The sequence below is a fragment of the Euleptes europaea genome, chromosome 2 (genome assembly GCF_029931775.1).
Source record: "Euleptes europaea isolate rEulEur1 chromosome 2, rEulEur1.hap1, whole genome shotgun sequence".
Lineage (NCBI taxonomy): Eukaryota > Metazoa > Chordata > Lepidosauria > Squamata > Sphaerodactylidae > Euleptes > Euleptes europaea.
In genome coordinates, this window is record NC_079313.1 from 84,148,951 (window position 1) to 84,160,972 (window position 12,022).

A 12,022-nucleotide genomic window follows, 5' to 3' on the forward strand; every position below is an offset into this window, starting at 1 on the left:
GCAAGCGAACTGGAAGATGGCTCTGTTACCCCCAAGCCAGCTAGTTAGTAAGCAAATGTTTATCAGTGTAGTGTAGTGGTCAGAGTGTCAGACTAGGATCTGGGAGACTCAGGATCAAATCCCCCCTCTGCCATGGGAGCTTGCTGGGTGACCTTGGGCCAGTCACCCGCTTTCGGCTTAACCTATTTCACGGGGTTGTTGTCAGGATAAAATGGAGGAGAGGAGAATGACTTTACCTCCTCATTGAGGAGAAGATGTGGTACAAATGAAGTAAATAAATCACATATTTAATTGTAAACTGAGCTGTAGAAAGTGAATTAAAAGATCAGGAAAATAAAGCTAGGGACAGACAGAGGAATTTCTCTACACACCCGAAGGAAGTCCCAAGTTTGTTGAAAAATCAGACATCTTAAAAAAGGGGGATTAAAACACCCCAAATTAATAGAAAAACACTTGCAGCTTTAAGAATGCCCCCTGAGCTCTCAGTAGCCCTTTTGGAGGTTGTAGGCAACAACCATAATATTGTTGAGCTTTCCAAGCCTTCATTTCTGTAAAGCAAAACCATGGAGAGGGGAGTAGGGGGTCCTGGAGGACAAACAGCCCTCAAAAGGATCCTGACTCCCTCTCGTCAGGTCCCTCGCTGCACATAGGGTTGCCAACCTCCAGGTAGTAGCAGATCTCTTGCTATTACAACTGATCTCCAGCCGATAGAGATCAGTTCGTGTTCTCTCTTTCTCTCTCAACTGAAAGAGCCCATTAAGTCCCTCCCCAATGCCTGTGTGTGTTCAGGTTCTTCACACTTCCATATGGCAGGCTGCAGTTATTCAACCAATTAGCCTATTCAATTCAAATGAACACTTGTTTCACTGATCAGTATGAGCCAGTATATTCTAATCTATGCTCCTCTATGCACCAAGTCACAGCTTTCACCGAGATAACCTGAGCGCACAAATAGTTCATGGTTGGCAAACCTTAATAGTCCCCTGACAAATTTCATGTTAAGAAAATAATAAGACTGTATTTCAAAATAAGCAATTCTCAAGCATTTCCGAGAAATCAAATGCCAAAAATTGCCTTCCACTAACGAGGGGGGGGGGGGGAACAGAAAATGAAACAAACTGACTCATAGTTTCAGTGTGCACAGAAAAGCAAGCAAAAATGAATGTGGCAGGAAAGGGTTGCAAAAATTCTAACCACCCAATGTTGTAAACAGCCAGGAAAAAAAATCAACGCCCATATCATTAATTTTTTAGAGCAGCCAATGCTATTTAGAGCAGCCATCACCTTCTGGATGGAGGAGCTCCAAGGGCATTTTGAGAAAGATGCTCCGGAGATTTATCAAGTCTGAGCAAGTCAAAACTCAACGAGACCAAGATCTCCTAAACATCACAGAATGCTATCAAAGACTGGCTGTTTTCAAAAGTGTCAATTCAAGCCATGACCCTTTTTCTCCTATTAAGCAAAGGAACGACCACAATAGGACCTTTAAGGAAGGTGATCTTGGGGAAAACTGATCATGTGTGGGTCTCCTTCCAGAACAATTGTGCAACCAAGCTGCTTCAAGACACTGCCTTATCCCATCTAGTTCGCAAAGCAATGCTAAAGCTTGCCAGTGCAAGGATCCCTTTTTAAAAAACATGGACACAATCATGGTATCTTAAGATATGGAAGTTGTTTGTTCAAAGATAAACAGCCACCAAATAGAGAGAAGGCTGTGGCTCAGTGGTAGAGCATCTGCTTGGCATGCAGAAGGTCCCAGGTTCAATTCCCGGCATCTCCAGTTAATGGAACTAGGCAAGCAGGTGATGTGAAAGACCTCTGCCTGAGACCCTGGAGAGTCACTGCCGGTCTGAGTAGACAATACTGACTTTGATGGACCAAAGGTCTGATTCAATATAAGGCAGCTTCATGACCTACACTCAGTGTCTGTAAGGCTATGCAACTATGATGACAGATACACTTAAAACAAACAATAACAAAGGTTAATAAAGCACCTACAAAATGTTCAAGGACTCCCTGCTCAAGAAACAACTATGCTGACATTTCCTATTTTATTCCAGGGCTTGATTACACGCAGAGGCTGTACTGAGACATCATGAACAGCAGACGTTTGTCTGCAACAGGCACGAGCACAGTTTGTTGTCGTGCTAATGTGGCGCCCTTGCACACGGAGCACAACCAAAAGCTTCTCGCTTTGAGAAGCCTTGAACCAAACTCCAGTTTTGCCATGATGTCCAAATAGCAGGCACCTGGATGAATCAGGGAGTGTCCCCTCCCCTCCACACACCAGGATTCTAAACTTTAATTTAATCCCAGTTTAGGATCCAGGTTTAGGACTGGTGGTGGTGGAGAAAAGGGGACAACGTCCTGTTCATCCAGGCACCAGCCTTCAGATGTCACAGTAAACTGGCGATTCAACGGCGCTCTGTGCGGAAGGGGAGGAGCAAGAGGATGACGCAAGCACGACAGGTGGAATTTGAGCCTGTCCCATACGCTATCAGACATGATGCCTGCGTGCAGCAGGAGTATTTCTTTATTTGAATGCCTACTTCCGCTTATTTTCAGGCACGTTACAATTTAAAACCACATAAAAATGGTCAGCTATAACAAGCCACTCTGGAGGGACCACAAAACTGAACATGCACTAGAGCTACACAGGTGAATGGGGAGGGCTATACAGGTAGGAACAGGGTTAGTTTTTAATGCCCTCGGATAAAGTGAAAAAGCTGCAGTCAGCAAGAATGGGGAGCGGGTGGGGGGCGCAGTTCAGTGATGGAGCACAGGCTTGCATACATGATGCCCCACTCAGTCCTCTAAAGGGAGGACACAAGACTGGTTTATAAAATTACAAGGAGGGGGGTTGTAATGTTCTGGTTCTAAGAAACTGCCACAGGCTGTTTCTCAGGGCCAAACTACATGTATGTATTTTAAAAAGTTGGGTCCGGGTTCCCTGGAGCCACACAGCAGTGGGAAATGGCTGTTAAACAATAAAAGCAAGCAGGCTGGGGCTAAGAACACCACTGCTGGAGAAAGAAGGGCTTCAGCCCCCCCCCCCCCAAGCCATTTTCCCATGCCAAACCATCACTGTGGTGGAATTATTTCAGTTTTTTCTGTCCTACATGCACAGAATACTCCACGTAAAGCAGCAAAATCGGGGAAATAACCCCCCCCCCATCTTGAGCTTTCTTGGGTCAGGAAAATGGCTTGGGAGGGAATGCAGGAGCCCTTCTTCCCCCACCACGGTGGTCCAAGTAGGGGTGCCAGCCTCCAGGTGGGACCTGAGTATCCCCCAGAATTACACCTCATCTCCAGGTTACAGAGATCGGTTCCCCTGGAGAAAAGGGCTGCTTTGGAGGGTGGACTGTATGGCATTGTACCCCACTGAGGTCCCTGTCCTCCCCAGGCTCCATCCCCAAACCTCCAGGACTTTCCCAACCTGGGTCTGGCAACCCCACTCCCCCATTGGTGGCCAGGGGGGACCTGGCAACCCTAGATCCAAGCCAGGTTGTCCTTTATTTTTTAAAAGCCATTCCCTGCAGCTGCTGTGTGTCTGGGAAACGTGGATCCAGCTTGTTAAACACAGTAGTCCTCAGTAGCCTTTATCCATACAAAGAACACCAGAACAACTTCTTTAAAGGTGCAACTATATGCATGGCAGAGGAAGAATGTACCTTGAGGCACAAAGGGAGGGGGGAAACAGATGAAGTACAATGAAGCACACTTCCCCCCACATCTTTTTTTGGGGGGGAGGGGGAACAAACCATACAAAGACATTCCTCAGCTTTCTTACTTGAACTCCAGCTTCTTCCTCAGTTTCATGTATTCCACTGCAGCACTTTTATTTTGATCTACCGGTATATCTCTGACTCAGCCAACGCTGGGCCATTTCCCCTCAAGATGACCTAGCTGGATGATAATTGTTTATTCATTGGTGTCTGTCAGTGAGCCAACACAGCATGACAAGATTTATACGTGCTGGAGCCCAACGTATTTGAAAAATACTGGGAAAGAGAGGGTTTGAAGGGGGAGATGACAGCCTTAAAGTAACTAGGCAACAAAAGTACTTTGGGCTTAGTTGAGTAGAGCAAAAAAGGCAGAACCAACTCACTGGCCTTTAAACCAAATTAGCTAACACCAAATGTACCTTAAAAAAATGGAAAAAATATTTCCACCTTACACAAACCTTTCCAATTTCATTTCTCAATTTTAACACTGCTTAAAAACGCTAGACTCAATCCACCTGAAACTTTTCTTGTACAAGCACCACAGACATTAATGGGAACAATGTAAGAGCAGAGCTGTAATACACAGCAACGAACCACTCCACAATTCGGTCAGAAGGATGCCTTGGTCCTTACCGTGAAGGCTCTTTCTCTTCCGAGGCGAAGGGCATCTCAGGATTGGGTGTTTTCCCGCTGCTTCCAGGAGGCAGGACTAAAGGAAACTTCCTGTCTCCTTGGCGGGAAGACCGCCCACTATCCTCAGTTACTTGCTTGCCTAGCTCCTAGAGAATTGCTAAACAAGGCTGAGAACAGTACACATGTAAGGAAGGAAACAGGAGTGTTAAAAACATTGAACAGTGAACCTAAATGACCCCGGAGGGTTAATTGGAAACTGGGCCGCCAAAACGGGCGGAAAAAACTTGAGAACTTCAAGTCCAAACGCACTGCTTGAGCGTGAACAATCAGGTGTTGGCCGAGAGAGCGCCGTGCATTTCTTGATCCAATAGACAGTGGAGTCAGGAGCAACCTGGTCTGCAAATGAGTAGATATTCCATCCGGGTGGGCCAGATGCCCTTCGCCTCGGAAGAGAAAGAGCCTTCACGGTAAGGACCAAGGCATCCTTCTCCTCCGAGGCAAGGGCATCTCAGGATTGGGACCTTCTAGAGCTCCCAGAGAGGGTGGGTCAGTTCTGTTCCAGCACGTGTTGGAGGACCCTGCGTCCGAAGGCCGCCTGAGCAGAAGACCAGGTGTTAATTCTGTAGTGCTTGATGAATGTGTTAATAGAAGACCAGGTGGCCGCACGGCAAATTTCGTCAACTGGGGCCTGTCGGTTGAACGCCGCTGAGGTCGCCGAACTGCGAAGGGAGTGAGCAGTGATCCCTTCTGGAGGAGTGACCTTAGCAGCTTTGTAGGCTTCTATGATGCACCTACGCAGAGTGTAGCTTATGGAGGCGGACGACATTCTTAACCCCTTGTTGGGGTTGGAGATATTGATGAACATCGAGTCAGACTTTCGGAACTCTTCTGTTCTATCGATGTAGATGCGGATAGCCCTGCGAAGGTCCAGGGTGTGCCATGATTTCTCGGCCTGACAAGAAGGTTTCGGGCAGAATGATGGAAGAGAGATGTCCTGGGCTCTGTGGAAGAAGGAGTTTACTTTTGGAAGGAAGGCTGGATCCAACCGTAGGACGACCTTATCCTTATGGAAGGTGCACAGGCCCTTGTGGATTGAGAGGGCTCTGAGTTCAGAAACTCTGCGGGCTGAGGTGATAGCCGTTAAAAATAGTACCTTCATCCGAAGGAACTGAAGGGGTATCTTCCTCAGCGGCTCGAATGGGGCTGAGGTGAGAGCCTTTAAGACTAGGTTCAGCTTCCAAGTGGGGAAGCGGTGGATGGTCGGTGGGCGCATGTGTGTGACACCTTTTAGGAAGGCAGAGATGTCCCTGTGTTGAGAGGTGGCAACGCCCTCTATAGAAGGAACGACTGTGGAGATGGCTGCGATCTGACGTTTGAGAGTTGAGGCTGATAATTTAAGCCTCACGCCCTCCTGTAGAAATTCCAATATCTTGCTAACTCCTGGATTTAAGGGGTTCACTTTCTTTCTCTGTCCCCATCTAACGAAGGCCTTCCAGGATGCAGTATATATTCGTCGCGTTGATGGCTTGCGAGCTTCTAGGATGGTAGCCACCACCTCTTGTGAGTATCCGCAAGCTAGGAGTCTTGAGCGCTCAAGAGCCAAGCGGTCAAGCAGAACCACTGGGGCTTTGGATGAGTCAGAGGGCCCTGCTGAAGCATGGTTGGAGAGGTTGGGATCCTCCAGGGCTCCTGGATGGAGAGGTTGCGGAGTGTCGCAAACCAGGGTCTGCGTGGCCAAAAGGGGGCCACTAGAAGGACCGTGGCCCTCTCCTGTCGAATCTTGCGCAGGACCTTGGGAAGAATTGGAATCGGTGGGAAAGCGAATAGCAGTCCCTGGGGCCAGGGGAGGAGGAGAGCATCTGTTCCCTCTGCCCTTGGGTGGAAGTACCTGGAAAAGAACCGAGGGGTCTTGTGGTTGGAGGCAGACGCGAAGAGATCTATTACGGGATGACCGAACTTGGCTGTGATGGTCTGGTAGGTCATCTGGTCTAAGGACCACTCTCCCTCTTGCACTGTCTGTCGACTTAGCCAGTCCGCTTGCGTGTTCAGGACTCCGCTGATGTGCTCTGCCTTCAATGATTGCACGTTGGCCTGTGCCCACTTGAAAATCAGGGACGTCTCCTGGTGAAGGGCCGAGGACCTGGTCCCTCCCTGCTTGTTGATATACGCCTTCGTGGTCATGTTGTCCGAGCGCACGAGGACGTGATGGTGTTGAATGTCCTTTGCGAACGCCCGCAAGGCCAGCCGGACCGCCCGAAGCTCCAGAAGGTTGATATGGAGCCCCTTTTCCTGTGGTGACCAACGACCTTGTGCTACCTTGGAATTGAGGGTTGCTCCCCAGCCTTCTAAACTGGCGTCCGTGAAGACTTGCAGCGGATCGTCGTGGAGGTACTTCAGAGCCTTGCCCAGATTGGATGGGTTGGTCCACCATTGGAGGCTGTGCTTCACAGAGACTGGCACTTGGATTAGTTTGTGTGTCTTGCGGGTGATGTGTCTTTGAAAAGGTCGGAGCAACCACTGGAGTGGGCGAAGGTGGAATCTTGCCCATGGAACGATGTTTATGCACGAGACCATGTGACCCATGAGTTTTGCTAGCGCCTTTAGACTGGATCTTCTGTTCAGTATAGTGGCTCTGGCTAGGGTGATTATCTTGTGGATTCTTTTCCGTGGTAGGGAAAGGCTGTTGGTAGTTGAGTTTATGTGGACTCCGAGGTGGATGATGTTCTGGGAGGGTTCCAGGGAGCTCTTCTCCAAGTTGAGGACGTATCCGTGATCCTGTAGGATCTGTGCCACTCTCGCGGTATGCGCCAGGGACTGGTGTCGAGATTGTGCGCAGATCAGGATGTCGTCCAAGTAAGGGTGTACTTGGATAGATTCCTGTCTGAGGGATGCCATGATGGTGATGAGGATCTTGGAGAAGACTCGGGGCGCTGAGGAAAGACCAAAAGGGAGTGCCCGGAACTGGTAGTGTTCCCGGGCATAGGTAAAGCGGAGGAAACGTCTGTGGATGGGGTGGATAGGAATATGAAGGTAGGCTTCTTTTAGATCCAGCGCCGTCATGTAGGTTCCTGGTAAGAGGGATTCCACAATGGAGCGCATTGTTTCCATCCGAAAATGCTTCTTCAGGATCCTGCGGTTGACAAACTTCAAATCCAAAATTGCCCTCCAGTCCCCATTTGCTTTGGGGACTGTAAAAAAGATGGAATACACTCCCTGAAACCATTCTTGGTTTGGGACCATCTCTATGGCTGCCAGTTTTTGAAGATGGAAAATGGCCTGAAGAGTTCTTTGATGTTTCTTCTTGTTTGCTGGAAGTGGGGAAGGAATGAAGCGATCCGGAGGTGGGGTAGAAAATTCCAGGAGGTAGCCCCTGGAAACAATCGGCATGGTCCAGTTGTCGGGGTTCGATTGTTGCCACCTTGTTGCGAACGCTTGCAGTCTTCCGCCGATGGGGAGGGAGCTGGAGTCATTGGGGGTTAGGTTTAGCAAACTTGTCGGATTTATCTGACCGGGTTTGCTGGCCTTGCCTAAGGAATCTGCCGCCCTTACGAAAGGTTCGGGAGTTGGAACTATTGCTGCTCCAAGACCCTTTCCTGGACTCTGATCTGTATCTGAAGGGAGCTCTGGGGGCACGAAAGGACTGGTATCCGGATGGGCGATTGTCCTTTCTCAATTGCTTAGGCATCACGTGTCTCTTGTCCCTAGTTTCCACTAGGATTTTATCCAACTTCTCTCCAAATAACCTCCCCTCTTGGATAGGATAGGCCATCAATGTAGACTTGGCCTTGAAGTCAGCAGGCCAAGCTCTGAGCCACAGTGCTCTTCTGACTGAGGTGACCGAAGCCATGGATTTGGCTGAGAAGGAGATAGCATCCAGAGAAGCATCAGCCATTAAGGAAGTTGCCTTAAGTACCCTATCCAGTCCAGCAACCACACGTTGGTTCTCCTGAGGAACCAGCTGGATAAGTTTCTTTATCCAGAGGTAGGAAGCTCTGGCAAAGATGGAAGTAGTTGCGTTTGCTTGGATCGCCATGGCAGCAGCCTCATGAGCCTTCCTGGTCAGTGATTCAGCTTTCCTGTCTAGTTGGTCTTTGATGGAACCAGCGCCATCCTCAGGAACTAGGCCGGGGTTTTGAAGGTCAATAACTGGAGCCTCCACCAGGGGGACCTTGAGGAGGCTCATTGCATGAGGTGCTAGGTTGTAATTCTTTTTAACCCCACTAGGAATTGATTTCCCTGAGGTGGGGTTGTCCCATTCGTCTGTAACCGCTTGCAGAAAAAATTCTGGAAATGGTACCGTGTTAGTCTGGGGCCTTTTCCTAGGAAAGCACTCCTGCACTCCCCGCTTGCGTTTTGGGGAAGGATCTTCTAAGGCTTCCTGATCCTCCATGAGGTCCAGTGCCAGAAGGGCCTTAGCTAATAGACTCTGAAAATCCTCCCCAGAAAACAGCCTTGGCTGTTGCTCATCTGGAGGGGGAATGTCTTCGTCTGAGTCGTATTCACCTTCCTCGCGCTCCCCTAGATCCGAGGACTGATCCTCCTCTGAGGAAGGGTCCTCATCTTGAAGCCCTGTGGACTGAACTGTGGCCTTCTTGGCCGCCTTAGTGGGCCACTTAGCGGAGGTAGAGGGGCCAGGACCTGGATCCTCTCTATCAGTGCTAGCAGGGTAGGAGGAAGAAGAGTGTGGGGAAGCTTGTTGCACTACCCAGGGGAAGGAGGGGGGAAGCCTCATCTGAAAGGCTTGGAAGGCTTGCCATTGCCTCTGTAAGGCCAGGTTGACCAGGTCACTAGCCTCCTCACTGGAATAGGTCCGCCCCTCACTCCCAGCACTCAAGGGGGGGGGGTTGCCACCTCCCGCCTGGAGCCCTCCTACCGGTAATCCGACGAGGTTCAAAGGCTGCACCGAGGTATCAGGCTGAACTGGGGTCGTCTTTTGGGCGGACGATGGAGCAAGCTTGGAAGAGCCGACCTTCAGCTTGCTGGAGCGCCTCTTTCTTCTCTGTGCGCCCGGGAGCGGCGCCACCTTCGGCGCGGCTTTTCGCGCCTTTTTCTTTGAAGGCGCGGGCTCCCCTTCCTCGCCCGATAGCGTTGCCGCGGCTGCCTCCCTGTCCGATGATCCGCCGATGCGGTCATTGGAAGGGGCCTGGGCGGAGTGGACCAGCCCGCCAGCCTGAAAATCCTCGACGGAGAGGAGGTCGTCCTCCCTCTCCGTTGTTGCGTCGGCCATCTTGGATGAGTGGCCGGCTTCTTCTAGTCCCTCGCTAACCCGCCCTAGCGGGAAGGGGGGGACGAAAAAACGAGGGGGGGGAGACTAGAAATACGAGGAGACAAGGGAGGACGAACAGGCACAAAGGGAATTTTTTTTTTTTTTTTTTTTTTTAAACGAACTAAGCTAGAGCTAGAGGAGGTCGCTGCTCTCCGGAGCAAGGCAGGACAAAGACTGAGGATAGTGGGCGGTCTTCCCGCCAAGGAGACAGGAAGTTTCCTTTAGTCCTGCCTCCTGGAAGCAGCGGGAAAACACCCAATCCTGAGATGCCCTTGCCTCGGAGGAGAAGTGCTGTTTTCGGAAGTTAGAAAAATTAGTGATGACTTTAGGAACATTTAAATTCATTAGAAAATTGCATTTTAATAATACCTAAAAATGATGCAGGTTTTACTCCTTTGTCTCGTTCCTAAAAAGGAGCACATGGGAAGAGGACACCACAATTTCTGTCCAGGGAAAAGAGAAGTATTTCCTCCCTGCTGATGTGGATGAACGTCCACCAATCTAGGATGGATTCCACCAGGATACCCTGAAATTACAGCAAATACAGGAAGTATTTCTGCATTTGTTTGGTGGATGTGGTCAAACACAGCTGTGGGAAAGACAAAGTTCCAGTATTAGATCAGGTACAAACTGCCAGCTCATATGTCCACACTCAGGCTGTATTAACCATATTATCTAATCATCTTGTAACTTCTTTGAATGTGTGTTATATTTTCAGCATGCTCTTTCATCAAAACAAAGCAAACATTCATTTTATATAACAATTTATAATGTTCACTGTTGATCCATAACCTGGCTCCAAATTTGTAATGATGAGGCACTCATGACTATATGGAGTGTCCTAGATGGTGATTATCATGCAGTAGGTGAACTAATACTTTCCACAGTGTGGTCTGTTCTTTTCTCCTTACGTCTACACCTCATACTGACCACATCCAGATATTTCTTCAGCCAAATGTGTCCTCTGCATTGCACTACTGCTTGGTAGAGTTCAGTTCTTCCCAGACTGCCAAGTCCAAGCTCTTTTAAGGACCATTGGACTCCAAGTGTTCAGACAACAAAAGGAATGCCAAAGGTGTATTTACTTGCTAAGGAGCAACAGTATGTCACCAATGCAAAGCCTCCAAGCTTCATCCACCCATGAGATACTATCACTGATGATACACACAAACTGGCCATGAGAAAGGTCTTCAAGCACTCTCAGTGATGGGAGAGGAACCCAGTTGCCCCTTAGCACAATAAGCTCTAGAGAGTTTGGCATGGATCAGTTGTCAAAGATCAGATACTTCTGTAACAAGCTGCCTGACAAGGGAAGAGGGATACTGCCACGCCTTTAGGGGTCAAGGAAACCCAGCCCCATCTAAAGGTATACTTGCTTTAATTCCCCTCCTTATTACAGCCCCTGTCCTATGTGGCTTTTTCCATCTAGGCCCCGTGATCCCTACCCAAAGGGGACCCTTCCTTTCTCACCAGCAGAAAAGCTGGCTGGATATGACCCACTGCTGCTTCCACATGGCTGGAAGGAGCATTAAAGGTCCACATTAGTTAACATCATCACAAGAATTATGATAGTCAGCATGCAAATCCTCTGGTAGTGATCTGGCACATCCTGTGGATGTTCCTATGGAAAATCCATGATAAGACTAGCAAGCATGCTGCCCAAAGTCTGTTGATTTATCATCATACCCAAGCAGAAGGACTGTAAGCCACACACAATGAGAAACAGGGCAAGCTTCAACCAACTTATGTTGAGTATTCCTTTAATAAATTTCTGCAACTTTAGACCAGTGTCTTTCATGATTCTAAACTCACAGATTTGATGAAGCAAGTTTCCCATTTTGTAATTTAATTATTTTCTATTAGTACGAATTGGCTGTTGTAACAATAATTAAATAAAGCCATTCTAATTATGCATATAGCCTTAAACATCTGCTCATACAAGCCTCATGCCCTTTGCACTATATCAGCTGAATCAGTTTGGAGGAAAATGCGAGCAACAGTGAGATTAATCAGTTTGTTTGGCTCACTATACACAAAACAAGATCACCTATTTGAAGACCACACAACACAGGGCAGTTATGTGAACAAGCCTCATTCTCCTAAACTTCCCCACTGCACGATGCAATCCAGTTCATTACTTCATCTTTTCTACAATTCTAGCTTGCCATTGAGGCGCTCAGACGATTTCACATGCATCATCTCAGTAAATCCTTCCAATAACTCTGTGAAACAAAAATTATCACCCTATATTGCAGACGTTGGGCTGGGAGAGAGTGATCTATCTAAAGATCAGTAGCAACCAGTGAATTCATGTGTGAAGCAATATTTCAACTGAGTATTTCCCATTGTATTTCACTCCATACACATTTAGCATGAGGCAAAGTCCAGCTTCCTCATA